Below are 14,384 nucleotides of genomic sequence, written 5' to 3' on the forward strand. Positions count from 1 at the left end.
TGCTTCCTACCAATGGCTACTTGCTTTGGTGTGTCTACACTCAGAGTTCTGGAAATATTCAATGTTCCAGACCAGAAGTAAGCAACTGGTTATCCCTGATCAGAGCATTGCCATCAGGCTTACCTGATCAAGGCATTTGGTTGTCTTCAGTCTCACTGAGGTTTACCTGGTCAGAATACAGCCACTTCCATTCCATGTAAGGCTTCCACAGTTGGGATGTTGACATTTTTTTTCCTTTCTGGGACTTCCCTGGCAAAGGTTCTGAATGTTATTCTATCCTCTTCTCTCACTTGCCAAGATTTTCTTAATTAGGACACTGCTTGGTCTCCAGCACATATAGGGCTTACTTTATCCCTTTTAGAACATCCCAAGTTAGGTTAACCTCATTGACACTTTATCCTCTACTGGGCCTTCTTCTGTCAGGGTGCTTCAGTGGGATTCTAATCTCTTTACTTGCACTTCTGCTGGTGTCTCTTCAAGGAATCCTCTTGTAGAGTAAGCAACTTCCATCTGTCTTTTTTTTTTTTTGCAGCTCTAGGTCTAATGGAACAGTTTATTTCTATTTCATTTTTCATTTCTTGGTAATTGTTCAATCTGCTGCTCTTTCCAGGTCATTGTTGGAGTAACCATGGGAGAGGTGAAGTAGTGTGTTATCTTCTCATGGTCATCTGAACCAGAAGTTTTAAATAAAATTTGTTGTCATATAGGACTTCAATTCTTATAAACCTCTATGCAATCTAAAATGTTAGTTATGAAGCAAATCTAGCTGTTCCAGGTTGGTAGGTATAATTTCAAAAGCTAGGGAAGTGGTCACTCTCATTCCCCAATATATAGTAGTAAATTCTCTTTTAATAAATATTTATATAGGATTACTTTCATGCCACTAAAAAGGCAAATACAAAATGATATTTATTGAAGAAAATACCATAGGTAGGTGGGCCTCAAGTGATGGACAAGGGTGCTGGAACACATCTGCCTCTAATGTCTCCCAGGGCTATTATGTGCCTTCCTGTCTCATGAGTTCCTATGCAGGGAATCATTTGCAATTGAGGTATTCAGTAGCAAGGCTCTTTTGACCACAATGCCTCTTCATTTGAGTGTAAATTGAGACTTAGTTGCTTTGACCTGCATGAAGGGAAAAAGGCTCATTTCTGTGTCTTTTTTGGCAAATTCTTACCTTTGACTTGAAGGTGTTTGCAAGCAGTGGTTGATCAGGATTCACATGGCTGGGCTAATGGATAATCTTTCAGAACTCATGATTTGTTTTTTCTGGCAGTTTGGCCTCTGAAAACATTCAACCTGCTCAGCAGTCTTAGCCATAAAGGCAGCTATTTATTATCTCAGTGTAGGACCTGTTTAATAATTTCAGTGTGATCATATAATGTCAGTACCTGTCCAGTGGTAATAATTTTCCTAAAAATTATATTGGAAGAAACTACCATTATTTTATAGCTAGACCTCATAAAATCTACAAAAGGTGAAATGGTTAAACTAGGATGTTACTAGTAATTCAGATCTACTTCAAAGGAAAACTACTTAACTAAATATGAAAGGCTCAGAACACATTACAATGAAGACAAAATTTTCTTCTACTATGGAAAGGAATCTACCAAAATGGGGGTTGCATTGGCACCTTCAATACAAAAAGAGAATTAAATGTATCCAATCTCACTCAAGGGCTTATCATTTAGCCTTACTTATACAGAGAAATTCTGAAGTCACCAGCACCCTCAAATAATGGAATATGTCACAGAAGTCATTAGTTTGGGTCAATATATGCCATCCTATATATGAGGTGTTATATTAAAACAGGATAAAATAAATCCTCATCCTAAAAGAGCTAACAGCAGTTGGGAAGCAAAATAAAACAAAAAAATGAAGCAATTTTAGAACATTAAAAGGCAATATATTCACAAGTACAATAATACCAGAGTGTAAATAAACAGGTCCTAAAAGGATCCAAAATAAATAAGTAGTCAGAGTAGAAAGCAAGCTTAGGATAATCAAGATAAATAAAGTGACCCAAGAGGAAATGTAGCCCCCAATTCTGATCTTCCATCTATAAATTAAGCTTTTTCCTACCAGATCACCTATATTTCACACCCTTAATAGCCATCTTCTAAATTTCTTGCTTTTTCAAACTACAACCTTTGCCAGCTGTTTCAGCTTGTGGACATTTATGCTCAAGGTCCCTTTCATAGAATCATGAAATATCAACACTGAAAGAGACCTTACAGATTATCTAGTTTTCCTGGCCCAGTGTTGGTTCCTTATAAGGGTTATAACCTAATCATGATCCAGGCACTCACAGCAGCTGTGCAGGTAAAATCCCCCACCCTGGGAACTTCATATTACTCTACTCCTCAGATCATCTCATAGATTTCAGAGGCTCCTGTAAGGGGCTAAAATTCTAGCTGTGATGTCTAAAATCTAATGAAGTGGTTATCTTAAATTAGAAAACATATAGCACCAATCTTTGGGAATTAAGTATTTATTAAAGTATATTAGGATTTCGTAAAGAGAAACACATGGGTAAAGTATCCCTATTCTGCCTGTCCCCTGCTGCCTCTGCCTCCAAGTCCAAGTCAGGAACCAAAAGGCCACTCCTCAGCGGCCTCTCCCAGAACCTCTTGTGAAATAGGAAACAGGGCTATCCACACACACATAGCTCCAAGCTAATTGGCTGGTAACTTTGATTGACAGTTCCCATGGGTGGCAGACATCACTTTAGGATGCTAAAGTCACATGCTTTCTTTTCATGGCCAAAACTCACACTGTCCCTCCCAGCAGGGGGTGTCATTCCAATTCTCACACTCCCATAAACAGGCAGGCTCTGTATTTCAGGACACTTGCCATTTAGTAAAACCTGTCACTTCACTTTTGTTTTTTCAGTAGAAAAGAGAGTAACATAGGATAAGCAGGTGGGGATGGCATGACAGTATGATTGATCTCATAACAAACTTTTACTTAAAACTCATGCCTCTTCCAAATTTTCTTATTTTCATAGAAGATAGCACTATTTTTACAGTCTCGAATTTCTTTATTACCCTTGAAACTTCACTCGCCAGAAATTGCTCTCTTCAAAATTATTAATAATGTTTTGCTTCCCCAGTCTGATGTCTTTATTAATCCTCATCCTTCTTGCCCTCTGCAGCATTTGGTGGTGTTCACCATCATTTATATATATATATATATATATATATATATATATATATATATATATATATATATATATATATATACTTCAATCTTTTCTCTGTGTTAGCTAAAAAACAATGCTAACTATAACAAGTCTCCTATTTGCACATCTTAAAAAGATTAAAAAGTATAATTTTCTAATCTATTTCAAAATCATCCAAAATAGAAGTTCCAGTGTGTTTTGAATCTGTTAAAAATTAAATAAAAAATAAAAAACTGGGTGCTTAAAATAATTGACATAAGGAAAAAGTAAATTAAGAAGTTGTTTAACTTAACTTTTTAAAACCTTAATACGGAATAGATTTAAATGTGAATATCATGACAGTAAGTATATAGTCAATAATGCATTTTTTCCTTTTGGATATATACATCTTTCTAATATATCTTTTTGTTTTTGTTTTCGTTTTGAGGTTGGTTTTTTTTTTTTTTTGCAGGACAATGAGGGTTAAGTGACTTGCCCAGGTTCACACAGCTAGTAAGTGTCAAGTATCTGAGGCTGGATTTGAACTCAGGTATTCCTGAATCCAGGGCCAGTGCTCTATCCACTGCACCACCTAGCTGCCCCCTGATATATCTTTTTAAGATTTGACATCCATTAAAACCAAGCATATGCACCTACCCCCCAAAACCTGAACTTACAACCAGATCTTCAATTGTATTATGAGGTATTAAACCAAAGTAATGAAATTTTCAATTATAAAAAATCCATTATTAATAACATTTTGTGAGAGCAAAATGAGTTTTTAATACTATTAATAAATAAAATATTCCATTTGTATTCCATTCATTTAAATTTAATTTATACTTTCATTCACATTTTATGATATATTTCAGTATTTGCAAATAATTTATAAATAAGCAAATATATACATATTGTGAGCTCATTTGGGGACCATTGTTTTGAGCAATGCTCTAAGACTTTAAATTGAAGAATAATTGATTGAGGGAATGCATTGATTAAATGAATGTCCTCATTGAGAGCTCCTTATACTGATGAAATTGTAGGTCTAGATCAAAAATTAATATTTTGTACATAAGGACTAGACCTGTGATTTCATTAGTAGAGGGAACTTTCAAAGGTAGAAACTTCTGTTTAACAAAACAAGTCATTACTTTTTCTGGACCTTATAGTTCTAGAGATTTGCCTAGAGCTCAACACTTCAACTTTCCTATCTGTCCCTAGTTTTGCAAAAGTTAACTTTTCTTTTTAAAATCTGTCATTTCTCTGCTTTAAAAGCAAAGAATCAATCCCCTAAAATATCACATCATCCCACTTGAAAATTAGGGTGGTGAGGAAAGATGGACTAAATGACCTATAAGGTCTCTTCCAACTCGAATGATTTCTGAGTCTATAAAAATAAAATATTTTTGCCCTACTTCAAGGGATAAAATTGCAGTCATGGTAAAGGGGAAAAATAGAGTCAGGATTCAAACACGAGTGAATAGGAGCAAGGAGGAAATCTTGCTGGAGTCTGACCTGCTTTATGGATTACTTCCATATTCATTGATAGGTAATTTCAAAAGCAATTTGAAAATATTAGTCATGACCAAATGCAAATATTGTGATTCCCTTTGGAAGAAACAATGTCACACCATACAATAGATTATGAGAGAGATCTTGAATAACCAGTTCACTTGAAATTCTGAACTTCAGAGAGTTTGAGGTGGCCCAAAACTTGAAGTCAATTAGAGTTTTGTTTAAGGCAGCAAGTACTAGAAGGCAGTGGCATCATCACTGTGTTGCAGAGAGAGCATCTTCCTCTACAGATGGGGAATTTTTTTTTCTGTGCAATTGTTCTTTAGCACCCCTTATGGCTGATTTGGAAAATTCCTTTGGTGACAAATACAAAGAAAATGCCTTGTTTCTGTACCTACCCAGTGCACCAGGGGTCTTAGTTGTGCTTATATGAACAAGTTTGCATTCATTCCTTTAATACATATATACATCTTTTTCATGTGTTTTCATCATCCACTTGAGCCTTTTGTCTTTGATTGAAAAATCTCTATAAATTGTGCCTTAATACCACAGCATTAATCATATACCTCCTGAAGTATTTTCATATTGTGTGTAATAAATACCCCTATACTTAGGGCTTATACTAAGAACTACTCACAACAATATTTAGTTTAAAATTACAATGGGAGCTCAAATTAAGCCATGGATTTGTTATAGTGCATATTTATAAGTTCCTTTTAATTTCCCTATGCTCTCATATATGTATTTGTATCACTGTTGTGTCAAGGCTTACACTGATAAAGTATTTCAATTATTTGCAGAGTAACACAATCAAGGAGTTACATCTGATGTACATTTAGGTTAAATACCTATAATCAGAGGTTGTTTTTTTCTCCCCTAAGTCCCTCTAAACCAATGAATGTTATGAAACAAAGCATTCCTGGTTGCTACCAATAGCTCACTTAAAAGCTAAGGCTAGGTCCATATTAGAGAAATTGTGCAGATATTTTGTCATGTCTCATATTAATGTTGTCTAGCTGTAGACTAGTCAAGGGAGAATAAAAAAATTGAACCAGTGTTAAGTGAACCTGAAAATATAAATTACTTAGGAAAGAACTCCCTATCTGTTAAGAACTAATTAAAAAAACTAGAAAAGAGTGGCAGAAATTCAGCTTAGAGCAACATCTTACACCATATTCTATAACACATTTCAAATGGGTCTATGACCTGAATATTAAAATATTATACCCAAAAATATTAAGAGAAATATATAATAATCTACCTTTTATAATTAATGTGAAATTAATTCTTAAAAAACAAGTATTAAAGAAAATTACAACATGTAAAATATGCAATGTTGATTACATGAAATTGAGGAGCTTTTGCACAAGTAAAATTAATGTGTTTAAGATAAGAAACAAAGCAGTTCAACTTGGAGAAATAGTTTTGTACCAAATATATCTGATAAGGTTTTGATATAAAAGTAACACAGACAAATAACAGAAGTTATATAAACAGTTCTCAAAAGAATGGCAAACTGAAACATGAAAATATGATCCAAATAATAAGAGTGTTGATGCTGGGGTTCATCACTTTCATAAACACAGCAAACTGGCAAAATGACAAAAGAGAGAAATAGTAAATTTAGAGTTTTGGAAAGATAGGCACTTACTACTGGGCTGTTGGTAGAGCTATAAATTGGTGTACTATTCTGGAAAACAATCTCTAATGGAAAGAAAGTAATAGCAATTTCCAGGTCCAGAGATTTCACTTTCTACTCCTAAGAGGTCATTGATGAAAAAATAAATAAATAAAGACTCTAAATGTACCAAAATATTTATAGCATCACCCTTTGTGGTATCAAAGAATTGGAAACAGAGGAGATAGCCATCACTTGAAGAATGGCTAAACAAATTGTGGTATATGAAGATAAAAGAATGTGTGCTGTTAAGAAATGAAAAACATTATTAACATAAAAAGACATTGATGCAAAATGAAGTAAAGCAGTCAGTGAAACACTATATAACAATGTAAATAAAAAGGACAGTAACCAGAAAAAGCAATTGAAGTTGAACATCATGAAATCATAGAGAAGACATTTCCCAATGATGCTTTGCTGAATTGGGTTCCACAGGCATGGTCAATATATGTAACCTCAATTTTTTCAATGTTTTGATTGATTTTCCTGAATTATTTCTTGTCTTCTTTAAAAAACACACAAATCTTTGTTGTAAAGAATGCTTCTCACTAATTGTAAAGTAGAGATGGAGAGAAGTATATAAGGAAATTTGGAAGATACCAATAAAATATGCTTTTTAAAAGGATATAGATATAGATGATATAGATATAGATATAGATATAGACATAGACATAGACATAGACATAGACATAGACATAGATAGATATAGGTGAGGCTTGTCCAGGGTCACACAGCTAGTAAGTGTTAAGTGTCTGAGGTCAGATTTGAACTCAGGTCCTCCTGACTCCAGAGCTGGTACTCTATCCACTGCGCTACCTAGCCACCTCACTTTTAGTAAGTTGCAGAGAAAGTGCTTGTCTTGCCCCTCTATTCTCTTTTTAACTCTATAATCTGGCTTCCAACCTCATCATTCACTGAAACTTTTATCTCCTCCTAATGATCTCTTAATTGAGAAATGTAATCTTAATTGCCAAATCTTCTGTTTTTACTTCTCATCCTACACCTTTTGACATTGTCAACCTCCCTCTACTCCTTGAACCCTCCTTTTCTGTATATTTCTGTGACACTATTGTCTCTTGATATTCTATGTTGGACTTCTCTTTCTCAGTCTCCTTTGCTAAATCTTCATCCAGGTCATATCCACTAACTGTAAGTGTCCCACAGCCCTCTCCCCTAGACCTTCTTATTTTCTAATTCTATACTATTTCTCTTTTCACCAGTTCCATAGTTTCAATTCCAATGATCAATTCTATGCTGATAATTCTTAGATCTACTTCTCTAGCCCTAACCTCTTTGCTGACCTCCATTCTTGGATCTCCAACTGCCTATTGTCATCTCAAGCTGGATTAATTTAACATGTCCAAAACTGAACTAATAAGCATTCTACTCAAACCCTTCACCCTTCTTAATATCCCTCTTACTTTCAAGGATGCCACTATTGTCCCAGTTGCCCAGGCTCCTCTCTCTCTCTCTCTCTCTCTCTCTCTCTCTCTCTCTCTCTCTCTCTCTCTCTCTCTCTCTCTCTCCTTCCCTCATATCTAATCTATTGTCAAGGAATATCAATTTTACATTTGTAACATCTTTCACATACACTTTTCTTTGAAAACAAAGGGTGAACAATAACAACAATATATACTGTCTTCTCTCCTCTGATACTACTACCACCCTGGTGCAAGCTCTCATTTCCTCTCCCTAGAATTATTGCAAAAGCTTTCTGGTTAGTATGCCTGTCACAGGTTTCTTCTTACTCTAGTTTATCCTACACTTCACTGTCAAAATGATTTTCCAAAAGTGCAGGTAACTATCCTATTCATTGAATTCTAGTGGCTCCTCATCACCTCCAAGATCAAATTTAAATCTTCCATTTGACATCCAAAGACCATCATCATAACATGCCATCCCTCCACCATCTTTCCAGTTTGCTTACACCTTATACTCTCCTCTTCTCCCACCACCCCCTACAATCCCATGACATTGACCTTCTCATTGTTCCTGGAGCAATAAACTTCATCTCCAGGAATTATTCCTGGTACTTCCCCTATGGCTGAAATGCTCTGCCTTGTCATTTCCACCTTCTGGTTTCCTTAGCTTACTTCAAATCCTAAGTAAGATGTTATCTTCTAAAGGAACTCTTTCCTAATCCCCATTAATTCTATTGCCTTCCCTCATTCTGATAATTCCCAATTTACCCTATAGAAACAAATATTACATTTACTTCATGTATATTGTTTCTATATAATTGTTTGCATATTTTCTCCTCATTAGACTGAGCTCCTGGTGAAAAGAGATTGGCTATTTTTTTCATTCTAAATGTTTAGCACAGTGCCTGGCAAAAGCAAAAACAAAGAAATAAAGAGGCTCTTAGTACATGCCTCTTAACTAACTGATTTACTGACTGAGGAGGTAGAATTGACAAGACATAGCAACTATATATGGGGTTTGAAGAGGGTTTTGAGTAAATTCTTAGTAAAATAAAAATGACTCTTAGGTTGTAAACTTGGGTGGCTGGAAGAATGTTGATATGGGTAACAAAAACTGAAAAGTTAAAAAGGAAAGGAAATTTAAGGGGGAAACTAGAGGGGCAAGACAAGCACTTTCTCTGCAACTTACTAAAAGTGAGGCGCTAAAAAGGTAAGTGACTTGAGCAGGGTAAAAATACCCAGAATGTATCAGAAGCAGCACAATAATAACTTGGTTTCAAGCCTGTGTCTGTGTGTCTAACCATTTCCAAGATAGTTATATATCTTTGATGTTGTCTTATGGTACACAGCACTGTTATCATTGTTACCCACTAGCTGTACCTGGCCTGGGTTTACTTGATTTGGGAAAGATAGGATGAGAACTAGACACTTTACACATGGAAATAATTAAGCCCAACCCTCCCAAGAATTTCTACTTTTATCCTTACTGCTTTTACCAAACTCAAAATATGATAGGAGCTCAATATGTTTCATTGGTCCTTTTAGCATAAAATAGACAAGCCTAAAATACAACAAGTTTATAAATGAAGAGCTCCAAAATCCCTCTTCATATCTCAAATTAATAGAAATATTGGTATTAATAGGAATATTGTAATATTTGTAAAATATATAGGGATATAAATGATAATTTTCATGATTCCAAGAATGAAGGGGTTGGCCAAGCTGCTATTATAATTGTGATAAACTGCAGCTTTATAATTTGAAATGCATAGTTATACCCAGGTGTAAAATTCCATGTCACCCATGATGAAAATGACCTGTTAATTATTGATCAAGGGTAGAAATGTATGTGAAAATAAGTTTTTGATGTTATATATTCCCAGAACTTTTATTTTTGTAAGGAGGATGCCAATAGTGGGCAAGTAAGTGTGGACCCAACTGGGAGTATAATCTGAGATGAGACAACAAATTGGTCTGAGGAAAGCAGTCTTGAAATGAAAGGATACAAGCCCAGGGAAAGGGAAGAGGCTATTCTCATAGGCCACAAACCTTGGAATCCTCTTGATATAGGTGCAAAAACCATTTTCTTCCTATCAAGGACTGAGATATCAAAAGGATCTAACCTATAAAACTTACTTCAAGGGAATAGTCAGAACAATATATTAGTCAAGAAGGTGAGCAGCTCATCATGGGAGTATCACATAGAAACCTTCTATACAAGAATGGGCTTACAGATTTAGAGATGGAAGGAAGCCAGAATATAACCAAGCCAAACCCCTGATTTTATAGAAGAAAATTCAAAGATTCTCATTGGTTATATTTTGCAACCTGCTCATACTCATGTGCATTTCCATTGCATTCTGTGTGATGATAACTTTTAGTTTTTCAGAGGAAGTGGTCTTCCATTGGTTGTTGCCATAGAGTAATACTGGTAAAATGATGAATCTTTGCTTTCATGGGAAGCTTAGTTTCATAGGGCACCTGTGCATATCCATGTTGAAATCTGGACAATGGACAATGACTAGAAAGTATCAAAGAGATGAATTCAGAGAAACTTAGAATCACTTGTATAAAGTAATAATGAATTAAGACAAACCAGGAAAACACTTTATATAATAACAGAAGCATTTTTAAAAGCAACTCTGAAAGACTTATGAATTCTGATCAATACAATGCTGAAGCATCATCAATATCAAGGGCCAATGATGGACCATGATACCCACTGACTGATAGAGAGGTGATGGATTCAAGATGCAGAATTAGACACACATTTTTTTATATGGACAATGTGGGAATTTGTTTTCCTTGATTATGCAAATATTTTTTTTTTGCAGGGCAATGAGGGTTAAGTGACTGGCCCAGGGTCACACAGTTAGTAAGTGTCAAGTGTCTGAGGTCGGATTTGAACTCAGGTTGTCCTGAATCCAAGGCCAATGCTTTTATCCACTGCACCACCTAGCTGTCCCAATTATGCAAATATTTTGCAGAACCTTTTTTCTTTCCTTTAAAAAGGGAGGAGGGGGCAGCTAGGTGGCGCAGTGGATAAAGCACCGGCCCTGGATTCAGGAGTACCTGAGTTCAAATCCGGCCTCAGACACTGGACACTTACCAGCTGTGTGACCCTGGGCAAGTCACTTAACCCCCATTGCCCCGCAAAAAAAAAAAAAAGGGAGTAGAGGGAGAGAAATAATAAATGAAAAAAATACTTGAATGATTATAGATTTTTTCAACAGGTTCTGTAAGTTGACTTGATTGACCAAAAAAAAAAAAAAGGAGCATCTGGAAGACTTCATTATGCATGGGGAATCCCTCCTCAAGCTGGACTCTAATGTGGATTTCAGGTATCACAGTGGCAAATACCTTTGGCTGATTTTATATGTATATATATTTATACACACAGAGAGACACACAGACACATATAATTTCTCTGTTTTATATGTTGCTTGATGTTTTCCATAAACATTGAACAAGGTTATTTCTGTTATATCTTCCAAGGAATACTAAATTTTCTTAATGTATGGCTTAGAGATACCTTGCTGCAAAAAAGTCTGTAAGTTAATATTTTGTTCTATCAATTAAAATTATTTTTCATAGTCAAGAAATAATAAGGACAATAGGATTTTAAATTCTCTGCATCTTTCAGTTAACTATGAGATGGTTAATATATGGTCTATTATTAAGTATAATTTGCTTTGAAAGCCTGCTTTTTCCCTTCTAGTGCCCTCACTGAGGACGTCTTCAATTAATATACAGGTGACTCTCATAATGATCTGGGAGAATAGCCAAATAGGTCACTAGCTATTGATGTTCTCTCTGTCATATTTTTGGGGGGTATTAGTTAGGTCCGAGTTATTTACCCATGACTTTATTATTTTTCCCTCCTTCAGTTACCTTGTATGTTAGTCCTTCAATGCTTTCACAATTGTATCAACTCCAGCAGATATTTCCTTCATCTATCCAATATATCTTTGTTCTCTTCAGTGTTATTTCTACTTCCTGTATAAAGCACTTCAGGAATTGAGATGGGCCAGAGCTATCTTGTCCTGGCTGAAGAGAGATAAATGTTAAATTTTCAGTGTGATCATTTACATGTTGTAAATCAGCAAATGTTACAAATTGGGGGTTGATTTATTATTTTACTGATTGTGTAGACTTGAGCAATTGATGTAGAAAATGTTGATAATGCAGATTAAACTGAAAAGTGTGTCATGGATACCTTTTTACTTGTTGGAGTATTAAACATTTGTCAGGATACCATTAGGGGGTTTAGTTACCTTCATGGATAAAAGTTTTTGGAATAGTTTTTGTTAATCTTTTGTGTTTTTCTTCTCTTTGTACCTCTGCTTGCTTTGCTTAGTTGGATATATTGCCAAGCTTTCTTTGTATTCTTACCTGCAATTGCTTTTTTTTTCTACTTTATGAAATGATACTACTCATTATACCCCTTCATCTTTCTTCATAAGACTTTATACAAAAATTTATATTCTAATCCAGTGTTGCTTTTGGTGGAATTTATCTTTGGCAAGTAATTCAAAATTTTGGTGACCAAATTGCTTTCTGGGCTCTTTTCATCTCCATATTATAACATTTAGTTTACAATGGTTAAATTTGTGGATGAAATTATTATAGTTCATTTCAATGGCATTTCTGCTGTCTGTTTTTCTCTATTTTCAATAATGTGGTGAAATAAGTAATGGTTAAATAATTTTAATTGTATAGCATACCTTTTTCTCAGTTTGTTTTTGTTTTTTTTCTTGTGGGACAATGGGGGTTAAATGACTTGCCCAGGGTCACACAACTACTAAGTGTCAAGTGTCTGAGGCCAGATTTGAACTCAGGTACTCCTAAATCCAATGCTGGTGCTTTATCCACTGTGCTACCTAGCTGCCCTACCTTTTTCTCATTTTTAAATTTTGTTTTAGGGCTTTTTTGTTTTGGCAAATTCTGATATTAGCTCATATAAGTTGATAATCTGATGATACACAGGCAGATGAATGATTCAAGAACACCCAGGACCAAAAAAGTTTTTTCCTATTTGTTAAAATGTGGTCAGTTTCATTCTTTGTAATATTATTTGCTGCTCCCCATAACCAACATTTACTTGATTTTTTCTTAAAAGAAAGAGTTTATGAAATAGAGGTATGTGGCTTCTGCATAATCTACAAATATTGCTTTTCCCTTTTTCCTGAAACACACTTAACCACATAATTATTTCTATCCATACTTTTCCTCAATTTTTTTTCATTTGTCACCAAGTACCAGATGTATTTTGATTTGTTTGAAAAATCTTAGAATATTTCTATTACTTCATCCCCAGCAGCTGATGATGACATTTAAGCTGATGGCCTTTTTGCAAATAATTATCTTTAATGATAGATCACAACTTCTTGTCCCAGGAAACAATGTTTCTTCTAGCTTCTGGGAGCAAAAGTAAAACTACCAATTCCTTTCTTTGCCTGCTTAAAGAGTACCGGGAGCCATTCTTCCATTTAGCTTCAATTTCCTTCTTTCCTCTGATTTGATGTGATTCAGCACCTTTTGCAATATATGCATTCAGAATAGATAAGGATCTCATATTTAGAGTACTAGAAATCAAACTGAATTTTGTCAATAGTCTGAATTCTCTTAGTATGCTTATCCCCTTTTACCACAACTCTGTTACTATCACTTTAAGAAGCAGAAGTGTGCCACCAAATTTTGAAGGACGTTATTTTTTTTTAATTTTGTGATTGTCATTTATCATCCCTAGGTGGCCAGCCTACTGTTGATGTCACTCTCCAAAATTAACTAGGTTGGTCCTCAAAATTTTTTAATTGACTTGGAGTTGTTTTAATTGTATATCCTATTTTTAAAAAATTTCATTCTTCTAATTTGATATTTTTGATTTTGTTCTTGGTTCTAACAAAGTGATAATCTGACAGTGCATAGATGATACAGAAATTAATGCCACATTGACAATTTTAGTTTTGTAACATTGTTTTATGTTTGACATGTTCATGTCCAACATTAAAAAACAAAGTTACAGTGATTCCTTTTGTTTTTACATCAGTAATTTCTCCCTTATCTCTTTTCCTGCTGGCAGGAGACAAACTTAAATAGAAACATATGCTATAAAGACTGAATCTGAAAATGTATATTTTTTTCTGGTAGTACTCCACCTATCTGCTGTGAGGGAGGAGGCATATTTTGTTATCTTTTCTCTCAGACCTTCATTTGTTCGATTTCCTTTTAGGGATTTATCCCTTTAAATTATTGTAGTTATATTTTTGTGCATACTTTATTAAAGGAAGTACATATGACATAAAAGTATGAGATTTCTATGTAATGTGTAGACTTCAAAAAAGTCTCTGGCCTCTTTTAATTTCTTATTCCCTAACCATATTTCTCAGCATGTTTTTCATTATCCTTCCTTGCACCAAGGTGACTGAGTCTTAAGATATATGGGGATTTAACTTAAAGACCTTCGAAGATTCTTTGCAGAATTTCTCTACATCCTTATTTTCTCCAATTGAGAAATCCACATAAGTTACAATTATATTCTTACTGTTTTTTCTAAATGTTAATTTTGAACATTTTAACGTGAAATAACCAAATATCCTTGAAATTAAGT

This window comes from Dromiciops gliroides, chromosome 2, assembly GCF_019393635.1.
Source record: "Dromiciops gliroides isolate mDroGli1 chromosome 2, mDroGli1.pri, whole genome shotgun sequence".
Taxonomy (NCBI): domain Eukaryota; kingdom Metazoa; phylum Chordata; class Mammalia; order Microbiotheria; family Microbiotheriidae; genus Dromiciops; species Dromiciops gliroides.